We start from the raw sequence: 18,899 nt of genomic DNA on the forward strand, positions 1-18,899 counted from the left end.
ACACTGGCGGCAATACTATCTCTGTGCTTAGCTTTTAATTTCGTTGCGTCTATTACAGGTAGCAGTTTATTTATTTATACAATAATGCAGGCCATAAAAAGGCCCTGGCAGGAATGGGGCACAATCGAGCATCGTTATACACACCTATGTACAGTACATTTTTCCGTGGAAAAAAGAGAGCAGAAGGAAAGAACAAGAACACATTTTGATATATTACAACAAATTGACGTTATTGCTTCAAAAATTGTTGAATTGCGGAGAGGACATTTGCACCTTTAAACACGTGCGAAGGCAAACCATTCCACTCGGTTAAAGTCCTTGGGAAAAAAGAATAATTGAATTGGTTTGTGCGGGCAAATACAGGAGTTAGTTTATGAGGATGATGACGTCTCGTAACTCTGGACGATGAGGGTTGAAAGTACAACGAAGGATTCATACGGAGCGTGCGATAATAGATGTTGAAGAGGAATGTTATTCTTGCTAGCCTTCTCCGAGATGCTAATGATTCGATTTAATTTATTCTCATCAACTGTGATGGTGAATCATGTCTGCGGAAGCGGTTATATATGAAGCGTTTTGCTGATCTTTGTACTTGCTCTAACTTATTAATATCCTGCTTTGTATAAGGATCCCAGACTTCGCAGGCATATTCTAGCTTGGAACGGACTAAACAATTGTATGCTAGACGCTTTACATCGGAGGTGCAGTGCTTGAGCCTATGTCTCAGTTGGCCTAGTTAGCGGCGGGCAGATAAGCAGGTGTTCTGAATATGGGGGGACCAGTTCAAGTGATTGGTAATTGTAACTCTAAAATATTTGAAGCTGTCGGTTTCAGTTATAAGGGTGTCTTTGATAGTGTATCGGTAAGAATGGTACGATGTTTTGTTCGTGATGCGCATGAACACGGTTTTATTGACGTTAAGTTTCATATCCCACTTTTCACACCAGTCAGAAACAGCGTTAATACTTTTATTTAAAACCGCTTGATCACTTGTGTTAATAATAGCCCTGAAGAGCAGGCAGTCGTCCGCAAATAAACGAATATTCACACTTGATGGATAGAGGCAGTCAAGTCATTCACATAAATTAAAAAAAGAAGAGGACCTATCACACTTCCTTGCGGAACACCGGAGGTTACGGCAAGGCAGTCTGAATAATGGCCTTCAAAATCGACAAACTGCTGGCGCATGTCTAGATATAATGAAATCCAATTAGGCACAGTTTGAGGTATACCCAGCTCGTCAAGTTTATATAATAGACCGGAATGCGTAACCATGTCGAATGCTTTGCTAAAATCGAGAAATGTTACATCAGTTTGGCCAGCATTATCGAGTACCGAAGAAAAGGAATGTATTGTGGAAACCAGTTGAGTAGTTGTCGACAACCCTTTGCGAAAACCATGCTGAAATGGGGAGAGAACGTTGTTCTTATCTAGGAAGTCAGATATGTAGTTCGAAATAATATGTTCCATTTGCACGCAGTGCTGGTGAGAGATATAGGACGGTAGTTGGTTAACTGATCGCGGTTGCCTTTCTTGAAAACAGGCACAACACGGGCAAGCCTCCAGTCAGATGGAACATCGCCAGTAGGAAGTGATGAACGAAATATAATAACAAGAAAGTGTGCTAGTGATTCAGTGTAACGTCGCAGGAATACGTTTGGGATGCCATCAGGGCCACAAGACGATTTTGGCTTCAAATTGAGAAGCATTGAAAAAATTCCTTCATATGTTATGAATTCCGGGCTAACGCTGGTCGTGTTATTGTAAGAACTAGGGTGGGGACCGGGATTCGAAAAAACTGACTGAAAGAAATGATTTAACTCCTTGGCTATTTGTGACCTGTCGCGAACAACGTTTTCGCCGACCTTGACCCGATCGACGGTTCTGCGTCCTTCATGATTAAGGTGGCGCCAAAATTTGGCAGGGTTACTTTCAGCTAATGTATTAGAATAAAAATATTGTTTGCTGACACGAAGTTTTTCTGCCAATGCAGTCTTAGGTTTTCAAGTACACAATTACTAGTCTTACGTTTTCTAAGCCGTTTGACTTTGCGAATTAAATGAGATATCTCGCGGGTAATCCGCGAAGTTTTTCGGCGAACAGTTTTAGTATTACTTGGGATGAAGTTATCTATGCAAAAGTGGCAATGGGACTTAAATTTGTTCCATAGGTCATTCACACCGCCCTCAGAAAAGTTATCTAGGGCCATTTCGAGGTAATCAAGAACAGATTCATCGTTAGCCCTGGTAAAATCCCTAACGGTCTTCCTGCACCGAACTGGTGGGTAATTAGCTATAAGCATATTGCATGTAAACAGTATCAACTTGTGATCGGAGATGCCATCTGCTACTTCAACACTAACATCACTAAGTGATCGGCTGTGGAAAATCAGATCTAATACTGAGGATGATGTGCCCTGTACTCTCGTTGGAATATTAACAGCTTGTGTGAGATCACAAGCCAACATAATGTACGAGACAACGCTTTCATGAGGCGAGTTCGATGAAAGGTTGGGCCAAGGGAATTCAGGTAAGTTAAGATCTCCGGCAATTATTATACACTTTCTGCTGTACATCACAAGAAGGTCATGCATTTTAGTTAGAAAATCAATGCTGGCGGAAGGAGGGCGGTACGTCGCAAACAATATAGACGAATCTCCATACCAGTCAACTCGAAGACACAGACTTTCGTGATCATCTATTTGCTCTAACAATGTACCTTTTGAGCCATTGGATAGTATGACAGCAACCCCACCAACACGAGAAGGTCTGTCTTGTCTAAAAATGGAATATGAAGCTGGGACAACGTCTTGGTCGCTTATTTCTTCGTGAAGCCACGTTTCAGTAATTACGGTCACATGAGGGTCATAGCATAAAATAATACTTTCAAGTTCGGTAGTTTTATTTACTATACTTCGAGCGTTAATGTTTAGAAGGCGCAGATAGTCTGGTGCAGATGAAGGGACTGGTCATGCGTGTTCCGTTAAAGCAGATGAGCGCGAAATTTTTACCCGAGTGTTACTTTGGTCGTCCCATACAAATATCTCGTTATCTATCCGCAGCTTATCATTCAGCAAAAACACCATTTTCCCACTGTCTTTTTCGCCCTTAGCACTTTCCCAAAGTAATCTCCGCCTTCGAAGTGTGCAGCGTGAATAGTCATTTTCAATGAAAACATTAGTTCCCTTAAGTTTTTTAGCGTTCTTCAGCACTGCTTGCTTTTCGCTATAGTTCTGAAGATACAAAATAACAGGACGGTTTACTCCCGTCCTTCCTAGCCTATGAATTCTTCCAACAGAATGGCATTGCCCAGCGAGCTTGTTTTCAAACAGATCGGCGATTATTTTATCTTTAAGCTGGGATATTGTTTCATTTTCATCTTCCGGAATTCCATAAATAACCAAGTTCGAGTGGCGGCTGTAATCTTCTAGGTCAACGAGTTTCTCTGAATGCAGTGTTATGGCAGATTGGACATGATGTAAAGATTCGTCTAGGCTATCAATTTTACATGTGAACGAGCTTATGTAATCCACAGATTTTTCTATTTCACATAGTTTAACACTGAGGGCAGCTATTGATGCATTGGAAACAGACAATTGCGATTTTAGTTCGTCAATGCCTTTATGTATTGCAGCCTGTCCCTCTAAAACATTTGCGAAGGTAAGGCCAGAGCTCGGTCCAGGGTTCATCTCAACGTCGCCGCAGAGCAGTAATTTGCACACATATAGGCAGTCATGCATAATACACAAGCATGTATGTGGGCTTGGCAAGACAACAATGAATGTGTTACTAGATTTGATGGAATATGTATAACTAACCTGAATAACGAAAGGCATAGGTCTCGTCAACAACATGGTTGATTTTGATTCGCCAAGCCCACTGATGTCGAGGGGACGGGGACAGCTGCTTATATGTTGTGCAGAAGGTGACGTCACAGATCGGAGCGCCACGATGATATCGTCGGGGAGAAGGTGAAGCATCTGGCAGAAAGGTGCGGGCATGCAAGAAGATGGCGGCTTGAGGGGCGTTGGATCCAGGGGTAGCAGCAACGGCGACGAACCAGCAGGGACAGCAAGGACACCACCGAGCGCAAACTCCTGTATAACGAAAGGCATAGGTCTCGTCAACAACATGGTTGATTTTGCTTCGCCAAGCCCACATTCTTGACTCGTCGCAATACGATGATCCCATTTTGCATTCCCGTCTTCTCCAAACGCATCAGCGGAGAACTGTGCAGCATCACACTTGGCGATAGTTCGCGACGGCTGCAGCCTTCGAAGCATCAGTACTTACCCCCCATTTTCTTCGTCTGAACTTTGGTAATGAGTGAGTGCACAGTTTTGATAACGCCACCGGGCCCTCAACTACAAAAATCAGAGCACCACTAGCAGTTGCCTAATGGGAAACCACTCTCGGGTACATAACACGATCCAAAAAGCACATACCATGGAACGGCAGCAAAGCATGTCCAGCGTGAGTGAGCGCCTTAAAGCTTCTTTATTTCGCCACCATACGGTGCGACCTGTTTCATAAAACAGGCAGTTGACAGTTGACAGCCGTGTGGTGCGGACGCGTGTTCCATCGTTCCTCCGATTGCACGTGGCTACCGGAAACGGATGGACTGGCGACAGCGGGAGCTTCCGAAGCGTCAAATAGATGAGTTCTTTCTTTTATTAACTTTATTTTGTTTTCAGCTAGTTAGGTTAGGTGCAGCCTAAAGAATAGATTTTAGCTCTTGGTCCTAGCGGCCTGGTTTTTTTCGTGCCGGCAGCTAGGTTTTCTTGGCATTCATTATTTAGCTACCTTGTTTAGATAAATATTTTTTTTTCTAGGCTATTGGCATTCGCAGAATTGGTTTTTAACGCGTGTTTGCTAGTCGTTTCTTGTGTCTTCTTTTGGCAATTTGTATATTCTGAGAATTCGTAATAGATATAGTACAGTCGATGAGCGCTTAAGATGTGCAATCAAAAGAAGGTAAAGTCTACTCAGTGTGAGGCGCAGGATAATCTCAAGGAAACGCGTTTTGAATGTAGGTGAAGCGGAAGGCAGCGACGTTTTGTGTCGGTGTTGCGTACTGAGTGCGCGCTGAGATAGATTTGATCAAGAAGGGGGCAGTTTAGTGTCTCGTGTGGATTATTTAGAAAATGAAGTACGTTTGTTAAGAGCGGAAAATCAGAAACTGCTTGGACAGCTTACTCAAATTGAAAAAAAAAAAATGGGGCCGACTTTATCCTTGGAACCAACGAGGACGAACATTCCAATGCGGGCCACGTGGCTGGGGCCAGCACTGGCATGGAAGGCATAAGCAAAGTAGGTCAGGCGGATCCGAACCCTCAGAGTTATTTAGAAGCAGCTAAGACGCCAGAAAAAAAGAAAGAAGTAAGGAAGAATGAAAATCCCAGAGATAAAGACACAGATACCCGAAAGCAGAAGCCAACAGTTGGGAGAGGGAGAGAAAATGCCCAGGTGCTTATAGCCGGAGATTCTAACATGAACAGGTGCAAGCGAGATATCTTGGAGCGCGTAGGGGTGATAAGAGAGTGTTGGTTGGAGCCTTCTCAGGCAGAACAACGAGGGCAGTGCTAGAAGAGAGTAAAAATAGGCTTTTGAAGAATTCCGCAGAACGCAGTATCGTAATAGTAGCCGCGGAGCTAAACGATGTCCTAAATGGTGACGCTGCAGGAGTGGTGGAAAGTTTAGCTAAGTGAGCTGACGAGATCAGGGAGATAGCACAGCAGACGCAGATAGTTGTATGCACAGTACCAGAGGTGCTAGGATTGAACGGAAAGATGAAAAAGGACGTGGTGACAGTTAATCAGGACATAAGAAAGTTAAGCCTGGAGAAGCGTTTCGAAGTGGTTGAGGTAAACAGGGAGGTACATAAAGCAGGTTTTGGTAGGGCTTTTCAGCGAGATGGCATTCATTTTAACAGAAAGGTGGGAGCAGAGATCGGCTGGCGCCTGGCAGGCAGGGCTGTAGCTTTTTAGGGGGTCCGCGAGGACTCCGTGCACAGAGGTAGTTAGAAGTGAAGCAGAAGAAAGTGTAATAATGGAGGCTGAGGCCCCAAAAATGGCAAAGAGTAGGTCGATCAAGAAAAGTACAAAAAATAAATTTAACACTAGAATAAGCTACATAAACATGCAAGGAGGTAGAAAAAGAGCGAAATGGCTAGAGATACAACAGCAGTAGAAGGATGACAAAATAGGTGTGAACGCTCTTTGCGAGACTCATCTCAGGGATCTAGAAGATCCGCCGTTTATAGAAGGCTACGTCTGGGAAGGGTGCAACAGAACGAGAACGGAAAAAAGGGTGGAGGGGTAGGTATGTTGATACACCAGGGAACAAATTGGCAAATAATTAAATCATCTTGTAAAGAACATATCTGTTTTTTAGGAACAATTGCCGGCATAAGGACATGGCTAGGGGTAGTTTATTTATGAACAGGACATCAATGCAGGCTGAGAAAACAGGGATCTACTTGTTGAATGTCTCAGTGACGATATAAGCCAGTTTGGAAACGGGGCCAATATTATTCTACTGGGGACATGAACGGCCACATCGACGATCTGGATGGATACACGGATTGTAACGGCAAGCTAATGCTAGATTTCTGTGAGCGACACGATCTAGTTATAGTAAACAGAGAAACAAAATGTGAAGACCAAATCACGTGGGAATTCCGCAACTGGCAGACGACCATTGATTATTGTCTAATGTGGCAGGAAATTTATAGCAAGGTCACAAAAATGGAAATAGACGAAGAAGGGGAGTGTAGTCTGGGAAGTGATCATAAACGTATTAGTCTGCAGATGGGGCCCTTGATGAAAAGAGAAATGGAACTTAGGCAAAACGTAAACGCAAATTTAAACGACGATCAAATAGCGCAGATAGCAGCAGACATAGAGGAAGCAATAGAGAAAAGCTCTATGGAAGACTGGGATTATGAACAGGTGGAACTACTCATAAGGAGCAAAATTCGGGAGGTTAAAGAAGCAAATCGCTAGAATGGAAAGAGGAAGTCACGGAGCTGGTGGAATGAGGAAATCAGGGAAGCTATTGAACAACGACGGGCTGCTTCAAGGGAACACCGAGTGGCAAAGAAAGCACAGGTATCACAGGAGGAAATCGACCAAAAATGGGAATCATATCGACAAAAGAAACTTCAGGTGCAGGCTCTCGTCCAAAGTAAAATAAGGCAGTCCACCGATCGCTGGATGGCTGACATACACGATGTCTCCAGAGGCGGAGCAAGAAAATTTTGGAACCATATAAGCTGACTAGGGAAGAAGAATCAAAGAAAGCAGGATCGATTCAAGATAACGAGGGAAATTGTTTAAAGGGAGATAACGCAGTGAACTACATTCCATCAGTTATAGCTGAGTCATTTAGGAGCGACGATAGGGTAATCTCCGCAAATCAGGAAGCAACACAAGGTAGCAGAATACAAAGCAGCTTAGAACTGACCAATCTAAACTGGAAAAAGGCAGAAAAAAATATTCCTAAAAACACATCTACAGGAATAGATGGAATTCCGATCAAGCTGATTAATGAACTCGGTCCAAAAAGTAAGGAAACGTTGTTAAAAGCTCTGGAAACAGTCATAACGAATAAGCAAATTCCGTCCAGCTGGCGGCAGAGTAAAATGAATTTGATTATAAAGGGAAAGGAGACAGGATGCACATAAAATCCTACAGGCCGATTACCATAACATCTGTTATGTACAGGTTAGCCATGCAGGCGGTGAAATTAAAGGTGCAAGCATGGGTTGAAAGTAACAAGATACTCGGAGAACTTCAGAAAGGCTTTAGAAATGGTAGGCGCTTATGTGATAGCCTGTTCGTGCTTACCCAATGCATCGAAATATCTAGAGTGGAAAATAGACCTTTGTATTTGGCCTTCCTGGACATAAACGGGGCGTACGACAATGTAAGCAGGGAACTCCTGTGGAACATATTAAAAGAAGAAGGCATCAATTATGAGATAATAGAGTTCCTACTGGAAATATACCGGGATAACAAAGTAGAAATTACGTGGGAAGGGATAAGAAGTACGGAAGATATCGAAGTATGCAAAGGATTAAGACAAGGCTGTCCTCTATCACCGGTGCAGTTCATGCTTTATATGATAAACCTGGAACGGAGGATACAAGACAGTAACCTAGGTTTTAACCTGTCATATAGATTAGGTGGAAAGGCGGTAGAGCAGTGCCTCCCCGGTTTGATGTACGCAGACGGTATTGTGCTGCTAGCTGAGAGTCTAGAAGAATTGCAAACTCTAGTTAGGTATTGCGGAGACGAAGGGGACGCTCTAGGCTTCAGTTTAGGCGCAGTTAAGTCGGGTCTGATGATTTTCAACGGCTCAACTGATCAGGGTCTTAAAATACAAGGCCTTGAAATACCTAGAGTAGAAGAATATAAATATCTGGGGGTATGGGTAAACGAAGGATTGGCATGCATTGGAAAGCATGAGCAATCACTTAAGGCCAAAGGGCGAAGGAATGCCGGGATAATGAAGCATAAGGCATTGTACGTTGAAGGAACAAATGACCATTTTCTCAGCGATGTTTTTGTTCTAGTGCTTTTGTATTATCCATAAGGAATTCTACGCGCAGCATCGTCTGTTTACCTGGAGAAAGGACCGAATACGATGTGTGTACTTTCTAGACGCAATCACTGGAAAATGAAAAGCCGGAAGACTCGCGAGGATTACCATTTTAGTTTTGGGCATTCACACGGTGGTAAAAAAAAAATGACAGTTTTTCGTGCAGACTGCGAGCATGAAGGCCCCGGTACATTTATATGGCGCACAACATATATATCGCCAATAAACAAAAAAAATAGTTTTTTCCGCCTATTAGTTTAGAGTTTGACCATTCCAACCGCGCTAGGCGGTGGCAAAGGAATAAAAAAAAACTGTACAGGAATGAAAATAATGTGCGCTGTCGAGTCATTCGAAAAAACGAATGCAGCCTACAAACACTGTTTTAATGAGGCAGTTTTCCATGCCCTTTCCAATTCTTTCATTCTACTAAAATGATTTGAAATACGTTGCTTGCTCATTGAACGTTATCGTCTTTTTGTGCAATCCGCGTTAAGGTGAAGGTGATTGCGAAACACGTCTGTGTATTGCCTGATGCCACAGCGCATCAGGACCTCGACGCGCACAAAATTGATTCTGAATCATTCATTGCTGTGTCTGTCACCGTCGATTTGCGAAGTCGAGACAAAACATGAGCGAAGAAATATTGTTACAGCTGGAGAATGATGAGGACGAAGTGGCGCGCTCGTTTGTGGAAGATTAAGAAAAAGAAGTGCGTCGAACGGGGGGCCCTCGTAGCCTGGCTCCTTGGCTGTTCCTCAATGTATATATCTTTAATCCTCTTTTGTAAATATATTTCTCCCTGTTACAAAATTATATGCCAAAATTTAAAAACCTTGAAGAATTCACAAATTCCGTAGAATGTTCAGAACAGCGCGGTGCGCTATAACTGGACAAAGGCTTTATCGATGAGGCCATAATTACTTGCGCAACAAAATTATGCAAGGTGTTTTAATGGTTTTGAAAGCTGAGGTAGTGTAGAATAGGTGGAAAAAGTTTAAACAATGTGAAAACTGTTTTTGTTTTCCTAAAAAATTTCAATGTTCGCTGTTTTCTGTAAATTAGCGCGATCGTATCTCTGTATCCAAATGTCATAAAAATATGAGCTTTAGCTGTTTGCGGATAATTATGCTGAGAACATATTGTGGAATTATTGCTGCTCTACCATGAACCTTTTCTGAAATAAAGGCCTGCAAATTAGGAAAAGTTTCGTTTCCTGGGCCGATGTTGAGAATTTTTATAAAAACATCTACTCATACCCGAAAAGCGAACATTAACTGAATACAAATAAAAGCATGTATATATTTAGTCGGATAATTTTAGCTAGCTAACTTGAGCATAATTTGTATAATCTATAACCAAACTTGGCCAGAATAGAAAAGAAGCTCGGAACTCCGCCTCTTTGACATTATTAATCAGTCATCACGCAACAGTATATAATTATTTTGAAGTAAATATAAAAGGTCGAACGAACATCCTTTGTTCGATCATAGGTGGCGAGAGAGGGGACGCGCGCATTTGTCGATGCACCAGCTGTATGGATTTACGCAAGAATGTGGATGGTAGATGGGGAGGCTTTCTATTTTTTTAGAAAATGTTTGTCCGTGGTTGGCTTGAAGAAACAATGCGTTTGCGAACACACAAAACAAAACTATTTATTAGAACTCGACTCGAGCGGTGCGCGCTGGCGGCCGCTCATCGGTACGGTCCGAAGTCACGGCTGGCCGGTGCAAGCAGAAGAGGGCTGGGTAAAGGAGGAATGGAATGTTGAGAGGGTCGTTGGTCCTTCGTTCCCACGCGCAGCCCTTGCGAACACAACACCGCGGCGGGAATCACGCGCTGGTTGAGCGGGTCGTTGTTCCCCCTCGCCTACGCGTCTACGTGCAAGACACAACAGACAGCATCCCCAGCTGCGCTGCTGTGCGGCCTCCTCCCGAAGCGTTCATTTCAGAGCTTGTTGGAGACGCTACAAGACTTGTGACAGCTTCTTGAACCTTTCTTTAATTTCTTCCCTCATTAATTTTCTTTTTCATTGTGCTGTGCATAATTTTCTCTTGCGCCTATACATGTCCATGTGCTCCGGTTTGTGCTTGCTACATATCAGTGAATAGCTGAGCTGTGAAATGTCGCCGGAGTACGGATTACAGCAACGGCGGGATACCATCGGCATTATCGGACTCAGTGAACGCCGTCATCTTAGACCGTGAGTATATATCTTTGCAGCATGTCATTGCTTCATAATTGGTTCTATATAATCTCCTACCAGTCCCAAATGTTCTCTTTCCTTATTCTCCTCGAAACAACTGCGCGAAGCATGACTTCAAGAACTAAGCGAATTTTCGTCCGGGTTACATGCAAGCAAGTGCGTGGACTTATTTGCTGGCTGCGATATGAATAGCATTTGCGCCGAAAATAGAGGAGCCGTGCGTAACAGGTGTGTATGCCACCAACACGTGACAGAACACTGCAGGCAGCCATTTGCGCAGTTTTTTGACTGTGCAGCGCGCCGCAATAAATTAGTAACCAGATACTATGCACCCGGCTTTGTACATATATTTTGGACAGCCTCTCTTCTGCGCGCAGGAAGCCATGTTCACACAGTTTTTGGTTTTTGTTAAGAGTTAAGGGCAGTTTTTTGTTTTCAGATGTACAGACGAAGTTTTGAAAACTGTTCGTGCCGTCTGTGCAAGCGAATTTTACAGTGGGGCAGACATGTGCGTCATGCCGCTTGATGATTAGGCTATAATTAAGTCATAATGAACCTCCACTTTTATAATGGTTAATATCATATTCAAGAATTGAAAGCCGTGAACAGCGCAAGTGAGCCCCTTTTCAAAGTTTTCTTAATCGACGCCCCCCTTCTGAGCCCGCGCCTTCAGGTGAGGGCGTTATCAGAAAGCGGCGACAATAGGAGAGCGATTTCGCAGACGCGCTTCGAAGGCGGGGGAAAATAACAATACAAGCAAAAAGGCACATCAGCCGTGTGTGCACTGCGTCCCTGTCACTGCAAAGTAAACAACGTGCACGCGGGACACATTGTACAAAACATTGACGGCCGGTATGAGGCAACCATATCGTCCGAAATATACTGCTCGCGAAGCGCTCGATCACGGCGCGCACTTTCAGGCGAAATGGGACAGGCCGTCAGGTCCGCCTGTTCGGCAATTACAGCTCTTTGTACCTCACGTACCGTACCGTATGCATGAAGTGCACGCCATAGCCATCGTGCAAGAATGTTGAAACCGAAGCAGCGATCCACGTATTCTAATTCTATAGGAAATCATTTGGGAGTAGAAAAGAGCAACTTAATATGATGTGCATGGTTCTTTAATGAACGATATGTATAAATGGACGGTTGAATAGTTACAGTAATGGAGTGTTCCGCTAGAATTGTTTACGGCCGTGACCGCAATAAACGTTACTCATATTTCTCTTAGCTTTAAGCTCTGGCATTGATAAGCCTATCTAAAGAACCGACTGGCAGTGACAGGTTGTTTACAGCTGTTGATCAAAAGGTAGGCCATCATGCTATTATTGCAGGCATATTTGCTTCTTTTTGTACCTCTGTTTACTAAAACTTGATTTTGTTCCCCATTCCTAGGGACGCTGCACCTCTTACAACACTCACTGTTCAGTCGCTTTTATTCAAGTATACAAAAAGGAGGAAATGCGCATGCACTCATAGGATAGCCTGTCTTTCCGTTAACAGCTGCAAATAACACGCCACTGCTCCTCGGTACCTTGGATGAAGTTTTCAATGGGGTTACCTGAGATGCCTAGCAATTGCTGTAATATTTATACCAATCACTGCAGTGAAACAGAAAGGTAACACTGCATCACTTAAACTGCTGCATGCACCTATAAACGTGCCTTAATTTATTGCCTATTCTTATAGACGCAGGACCTCTTGCTATAGGCTTTGTTCAGTAAGCAACCGTCTTTCATTGCTTCAATTTCTATCTTTCCACCACTTTCTTGTTGCTCTGGGTGTGATCATTTGATTTCATTGTTCAAATCATATTGTTTTATCATGTGTGAATGATTTAGCCTGCACATACATGCTTTCATTTTTTTAGATGCGCATCGGGAGCGTTTTCTACGTAGAAATGGATCGATTGAGTTGTATCACTGGTGCGAAAACCGACAACCCCCAGAAGATATGTGTCCTGTGGTTGGAAGGGCAATAAAGAAGAAGAAAATCAGCGGAAAAGCCTGCCTAAAAAAAGGTAGCACTGCATCACTGTAACTGCTGCATGCACCTTTAAATATGCCTTATTTTTATTGCCTGTTCTTATAGACGGTGGACCTCTTGCTATTGGCTTTTTGCAGAAAGCAACCGCCTTTCATTGCTTCAATTCCTATCTCTCCACCACTTTTTTGTTACTTCGAGTGTGATCCTTTGATTTTATTGTTCAAATCATATTATTAAATCGCCGGTGAATGATTTCGCCTACACATACATGCTTTCATTTTTTTAGGTGCGCATCGAGAGTGTTTTCTACGTATAAATGGATCGATTAAGTTGTATCACTGGTGCGAAAACCAGCAGTTCGGTACCCCCAGAAGATTTGTGTCCTGTGGGTGGCAGGGGTATAAAGAAGAGGATAATCAGTGGAAAAGCCTGCCTAAAAACTTACAAAGATGGCGCCAAAGCGAAATGCTGATCAGGGTTAGAGTCTGATTACTTCTGTTATCCCATTTCACTTGCTAGGTGATGTGACATATATGAAGCACCTTAGTATAATTTGTGGTATACTCACTGAAAATTGTGTAGACATTAACTTTTTTCTCGTTCAATTATTTTGAGTGACGCACGAATTGGAATAAAACGAAGTCATCCACACATCTAATGCCCATATTAGATGCGTGGATGAGCTCATTAATTGTGTTCCTATGTGAGCATGCAATAGTTTGCCGAATATATTAATATGTTAAAAGTTGATTTTTTTACTGTTAGCCGGAGTAATACATATGCTCCATATCATAGCATTATTCGCCTGTAGTTTGTATCTGCTCTTTCCTAAATTGTATTCTACAAAGTATACGTGTCATCTCGTACGTCTATTTAACTAGCGAACAATTTGCAATCGAATCCCTTTTGTGATGTTTCAGCTACAAATACTGTATGACAGTTGTGACAATATAGGTAGCTTTAGGTATAACATATAGCGCGAAAATCTTTAATATATGCGATGATATTTTTATTCACCGCATTGGCTAAACCAGCCTGTTGAAGAGACGAAATGAAAACAAATATGGATGTCTTCGGACAGGAACAGTAATCGTGGTGCAATGACCATTTTTTTAATTAAATTTTCATATGTCGTGGGCTAATGTCTCGACACAAAGGAATGACCCTTAGGTTTGCCAGATGCGACGTAGTATTCTCGAAAAAAAAAAAAAAAAACGCCTATCACTAAAGCTGGAAAACGCCGTTTTTGTCGTTTCAAAAAGTTGCACGTTTGGAGGCCGGCTGGTTGCGTAAAATTTTGTCATCCACTGTTTTTTACTCACCGCATTTGGGTAACGTTTACTTGTATAAGAAGTATTAAAAGTGTGTTTCATTGATGCAGTTGATTTAGTAAAATATCGCAAACTTTGCTTCAAGAACAACGCGCTACAAAAATGTTAATGTTCAACCTTACATACTGGCGTGACGCGTTGCGTTGTTTGCACTAAAATATTCTGTGTTATTACGCAGGTCATTATGTTAATTTAAGGCAGAATTTGGAGCTCTAAGCTGCTATGTGTGTTCTCTGTAACGCCACCAAAAGTATTATGCTGGAAAGCGGTTTGCTTATGATTGTAATTATAAAAATTACACATTGAAAAATCATCTTCAAAAATATAGTATTGTTAGTGGTGGTCAAAGCTGAGAAATGGAATAATATATTAATAACCTAGATTTAATACTATTGCACCTAGCAATAAAAAAGAATGCAGGACAGAGAAAAAGTTCAGCCTTCACTTGCGTTCTGCCATGAAATTGACAGAAATAGTGAATTAATACCATTTTAAGCTATATTAAGTATTTGTCCCAGAAGCAGAAAAACGGTGTATAAGCGCTGACAATGTTTTAAATTTTACTTAAGGTAAAATGTAACTAAATTCAGCAAATACTAAATTGAAGTTTTGATGCCTATTCCATAAGGGGGAGCCATATAAGCACATCTATAGAACAAAAACAAGCATTTTTATATTTCTAATATTACATTTTGCAGAATTCAATATATTTACTGACTCAAATTAACAAAGTACTTTGCATTGTTTCCACAGATTTTGATAAAAATTGATGTTGCGGCCGTTTCTTCAATTCTAATCAGTTTTCCTTATTTTACCGTTTTCTTACTTTTGTTCAATTTCAAAATAATATGCAGATACGCACAAATCTAGAGCTTCAAATTTTTTCAGAAATAAAGAATGAAACCTAGATAATGTAGAGAAATAGTTTCTCTGCCAAGATATTATTGGATCTTGCAAGAATGCAGGCTGAGTTTGGCCATTATCAGCACAAGCACTCGGTTTAATATTTAATGTTATATTTTTAAACAGTATAACGCAACACTTTTTAGTCCGTGATATTTTTGAGGTACTGAAGAGTTTTGAGAGGGATTTGAATGAAAATCGAAGATGGTCTTTTTTTAATTGCAGCAAATTTGCCCTTTACTGCTGTTTTCGAATTCTGAGCAATTTTGATGCGTTGTGGAGAACACACCAAGTGGTCTGGAGCTCCAGATACTGCCTGCAATTAAGAACATGCGTCAGGAAGTGAAAACATATTTAGTGCAACCAACCTAATGCATCATATGCCAGTACATAAGGTTAAAAATGAATATTTTTGCAGCGTATCGCTCCTGAAGAAAATTTTGCGATTTTTTAATAACACAACTGCAAAAACAAAATAGGTTTCTAATAGTGTTTGTAAATATAAAACCTGCATATATTTAGTGAGTAAAAAAGAGCAGATGACAAAATCATGGTATCCAAACTTGCAACATTTTGAAATGGCAAAAACAGCGTTTTCTACCTCTAGAGATACACCATACAATTGTTTTTTTTCGAGGAAACTACGCGTATCTTGAAAAACTAAGGTTAATTCTTTTGTGTCTAGATATTTGCGCACCACATATAAGAATTTCATTGGAAACGAAAGATGGCCATGGGACCTCGATTATGTTTCTTATCTAAGGCACCCATAATACGCTGTGAGAAAGCCAATATCAAGGGCTTTTTTTAATATTCCATATTTCGAACGGTTGTGCCATCTAAGAAAATTTGAAAGCTAGGCACACCTTAGGTGTCGCCAGCCCTCACTTTCTGTTACAGCTGCATTTGCTAAGCTGAATTAATGCGTTCAGTACTTTATTTTAGCCACGAATATAGCGCTATTACGTGTCAATTTTAAAGGAAGGCCGCAGTGACGCGATTCCTGTAGAATTTGTAAGTGAAATCTGTAAACCTTACAAATCTACCCATATATATGGTCTCTTGCAGGTTTTATTCAAGCTACATTACACCTGCTGCGCCCCATAGCTTGAGCCAAGGGTTATAAATAAACCATTAGAAACAGACGATGGAAACCGGTGGTGCATTGCTGGCAGCCACTTAGGACAGCGCAGAAAATTTTTATTTTGTACGTGGGGAAGTGAGGTTATTCGCTTCAAGTACTAAATATTCACTTTAGACAATAAATAGGACTTACAGAGTCGGTGAGCACGTTCGGAAACCCCTGTTTCAATATCTGAGGTTAGAAACCTCATGTGTACCTTTTTTTCCAGCTGCAGATAAATTCCGGATTATGTAGATACCGAAACCGTTACCAGCCCATTCGCGCACCTCAACTGTGCTGCTCACAACATGATTTTGAGCGGACAAAACAACCTGCCGCTATGATTGCTAGCCCCATCATGAGTAAGGGTGATATGCTGGCGATGGTTGCTTCGCGTCGGCCCTTTGGCGCACATGAAGGCTCGAGTTAGAATGAGCGCGCCGAACTTTGCAATGCGGATAATGACTACAAAGCGGTAAGGATATAAATGAGTTTAACAGTATTTTTCAGCTGTAAAATACAAATACAGTCTTGTTGGACGATGTGCTGGCGCGGACGAAGAAACCATAGGCAACTTGTAGGTCTAACGCTACACAGGGCTGTCGAGCCAAGCCAAGTCCTCAATTGTATTGTCCGGGAATCAGATTTCTGTATTTTCGTGGTTTCCTATTGTATCTGGCGTTCAAAATGCAGACGTGAGGGTTCTTTATCACAAATAATCAAACGTGGATTGTGCCGGTACTCTTCAAAGTAGCAACACCATTTATTGTGTAAGTCATTAATCAGTAATTTAGGTAAATAATGTCCATAAGGATTCCAAACAAAACCTTTTCTGTGGCGCTCAAGGTAGCTTCCAGCAATATATATCTGGTTTCCTTTGCCTGCCTCCGAAATGTTTTTTTTTATCCCTTGGATCAAATTTGCTTGGACAAGCAGTATATGTGTAAAAATGATTCACCTGTGAGCTACCCGTTTAAGTGAGCTCCCGTTTAAGTGAACTACCCACAAAACCAGTCAAAAGCGTATATCAGCTAACCAGCGGCCAGTGCAGCAGTCGTGGGCTTAGATCGCTTGTGTATATTATATCTAGCCATTTAAAAAAATGCAAATGGTCGCCGAACATTCTCTTGGTAACGATATTTAGTATAAACTGTTTGCACATCGCAGAAAGCGTAGGAGCGGCAAAAAACTAGTGCGCCAGTCATATGCGGAGACAGCCGACAATCAAGCACTAATTCCTAGTGTGGGATGAAACACTGGCTGTCTCAGCCGTATTGCTGTGGAGGCGATCAAAATGCAACAGGACACATGCTATGCAATGTATGTGCGTCTTTCATCCTAATAAACCCAAGGCAGCTGAAACTAATCTGGAACTCATCAGTATAGTGTTTCTCATTGACCATAAATTTCGGTACATGAATCCTGGAATTTTCTACATCTTCCTAAAATAATACACGCGATTTTATATGTCTCGTAATAGTGTTGTAAATTTTGTTTCCTCATTGTTTTTGTGCAGGTGCCATTTGCGAAAAAGTTGGGGTGGACGATTTGGAGGCACACGCATTTATTCGCAGGTGGCTGCCTGGTTCCTGTGACAGGGGGGGTGGAAGAAAAATGTGTTATGCTGAAACCTCCCCTGGCGAACCAGGCATGCCACCTGTGAATGCAATTGCAGGGTCAGCCCCCTCACTACGCCTATGAGTGTGCCCTCCAGCTCCCTGGCCCCTTCCACTTCCCGAGAGCCCGCCTTGCCCTGACCAACCCTGCCACTGCCCCGCTAACTGCTGCTGTGTGTGCCCTCAGCGCTGGCTAGTAACAACTGCCGTCTATAGTAACAATTGCAATAAATATTATCTTTTTGTGAACCATGCCCTTGTTTTGTGAATATCTACTGGTTGCTCATGAGCGACAATTTGAATTTATATGGCCACTCCTATTTGAAAGGCCATTATTGTCCAAGCAAGTTTGATGTGCTGTCACGAATATGGCTAGAATGAAAAAGGCTGCATTTTATGGCCTGCACAGGCAGTGCCACAAAATGTGTGATCTTGACATCATCAATGGCACATGAATGGAGTAGCCGGTGTACCCATAAACCATTGGATTAATATTGGTATCGACAATATGCGGCATGAATGGAGTAGCCAGTGCACCTGCAATGGCTAACCATTGGTATGATATTGGCATTGACAATGGGCCATCAATGGAATAGCTGGTATTAAACAAATATTGGTAATACAATGATGGTATAATGCTGGACAGTATTGGCAGGAATCATGGTGCATGAATGGAAAGTCTAATATTGTGCCTACATTGGTGGCTCCAGCTTGGTTGAACACTGGACCAATCTTGGAACGAAAGATGGGCCAAGAATGGAGAATGTAGTAAAATGCCCAAATGCCAATATCAGTCCAATATTGATGCCATTCTTTTCCAGTGATGAACCATTGTTGGACCAATGCTGGTGTGCTGCTTGGGCAATAGGTATGAGGTCTTGAAGGGTATTTGGAAAGGAATTATGGTGCCCGGACTTACTTTCGGAAATGCGGTTTCGTGCCTAAAATCAGAGGTACAGTCGATATTAGAAACACATCTGAGATCCGTTGGACGATTAGCACTAGGTGCCCACGGCAAAACTACAAATGAGGCGGTACAGGGAGATATGGGCTGGGCATCTTTCGAAGTACGGGAAGCTCAGAGTAAAATATTACATGAGGAACGCCTGAGGAAACTGGACAGTAACAGAGGGCAGC

General features: G+C 42.1%; 1 long non-coding RNA gene across 1 annotated transcript; it reads left to right on the top strand.

Annotated features, from left to right (window-relative positions):
* Positions 1-10,369: 10,369 nt before the first annotated feature.
* Positions 10,370-18,050, top strand: LOC146175266 (uncharacterized). The gene is made up of 3 exons (XR_014701915.1): positions 10,370-10,800; positions 12,674-12,823; positions 17,663-18,050. It is a non-coding gene; the product is annotated as an uncharacterized LOC146175266 (long non-coding RNA).
* Positions 18,051-18,899: the final 849 nt, after the last annotated feature.

This window comes from Amblyomma maculatum, chromosome 11 (genome assembly GCF_055883805.1).
Source record: "Amblyomma maculatum isolate TAMU_Amacu chromosome 11, ASM5588380v1, whole genome shotgun sequence".
Taxonomy (NCBI): domain Eukaryota; kingdom Metazoa; phylum Arthropoda; class Arachnida; order Ixodida; family Ixodidae; genus Amblyomma; species Amblyomma maculatum.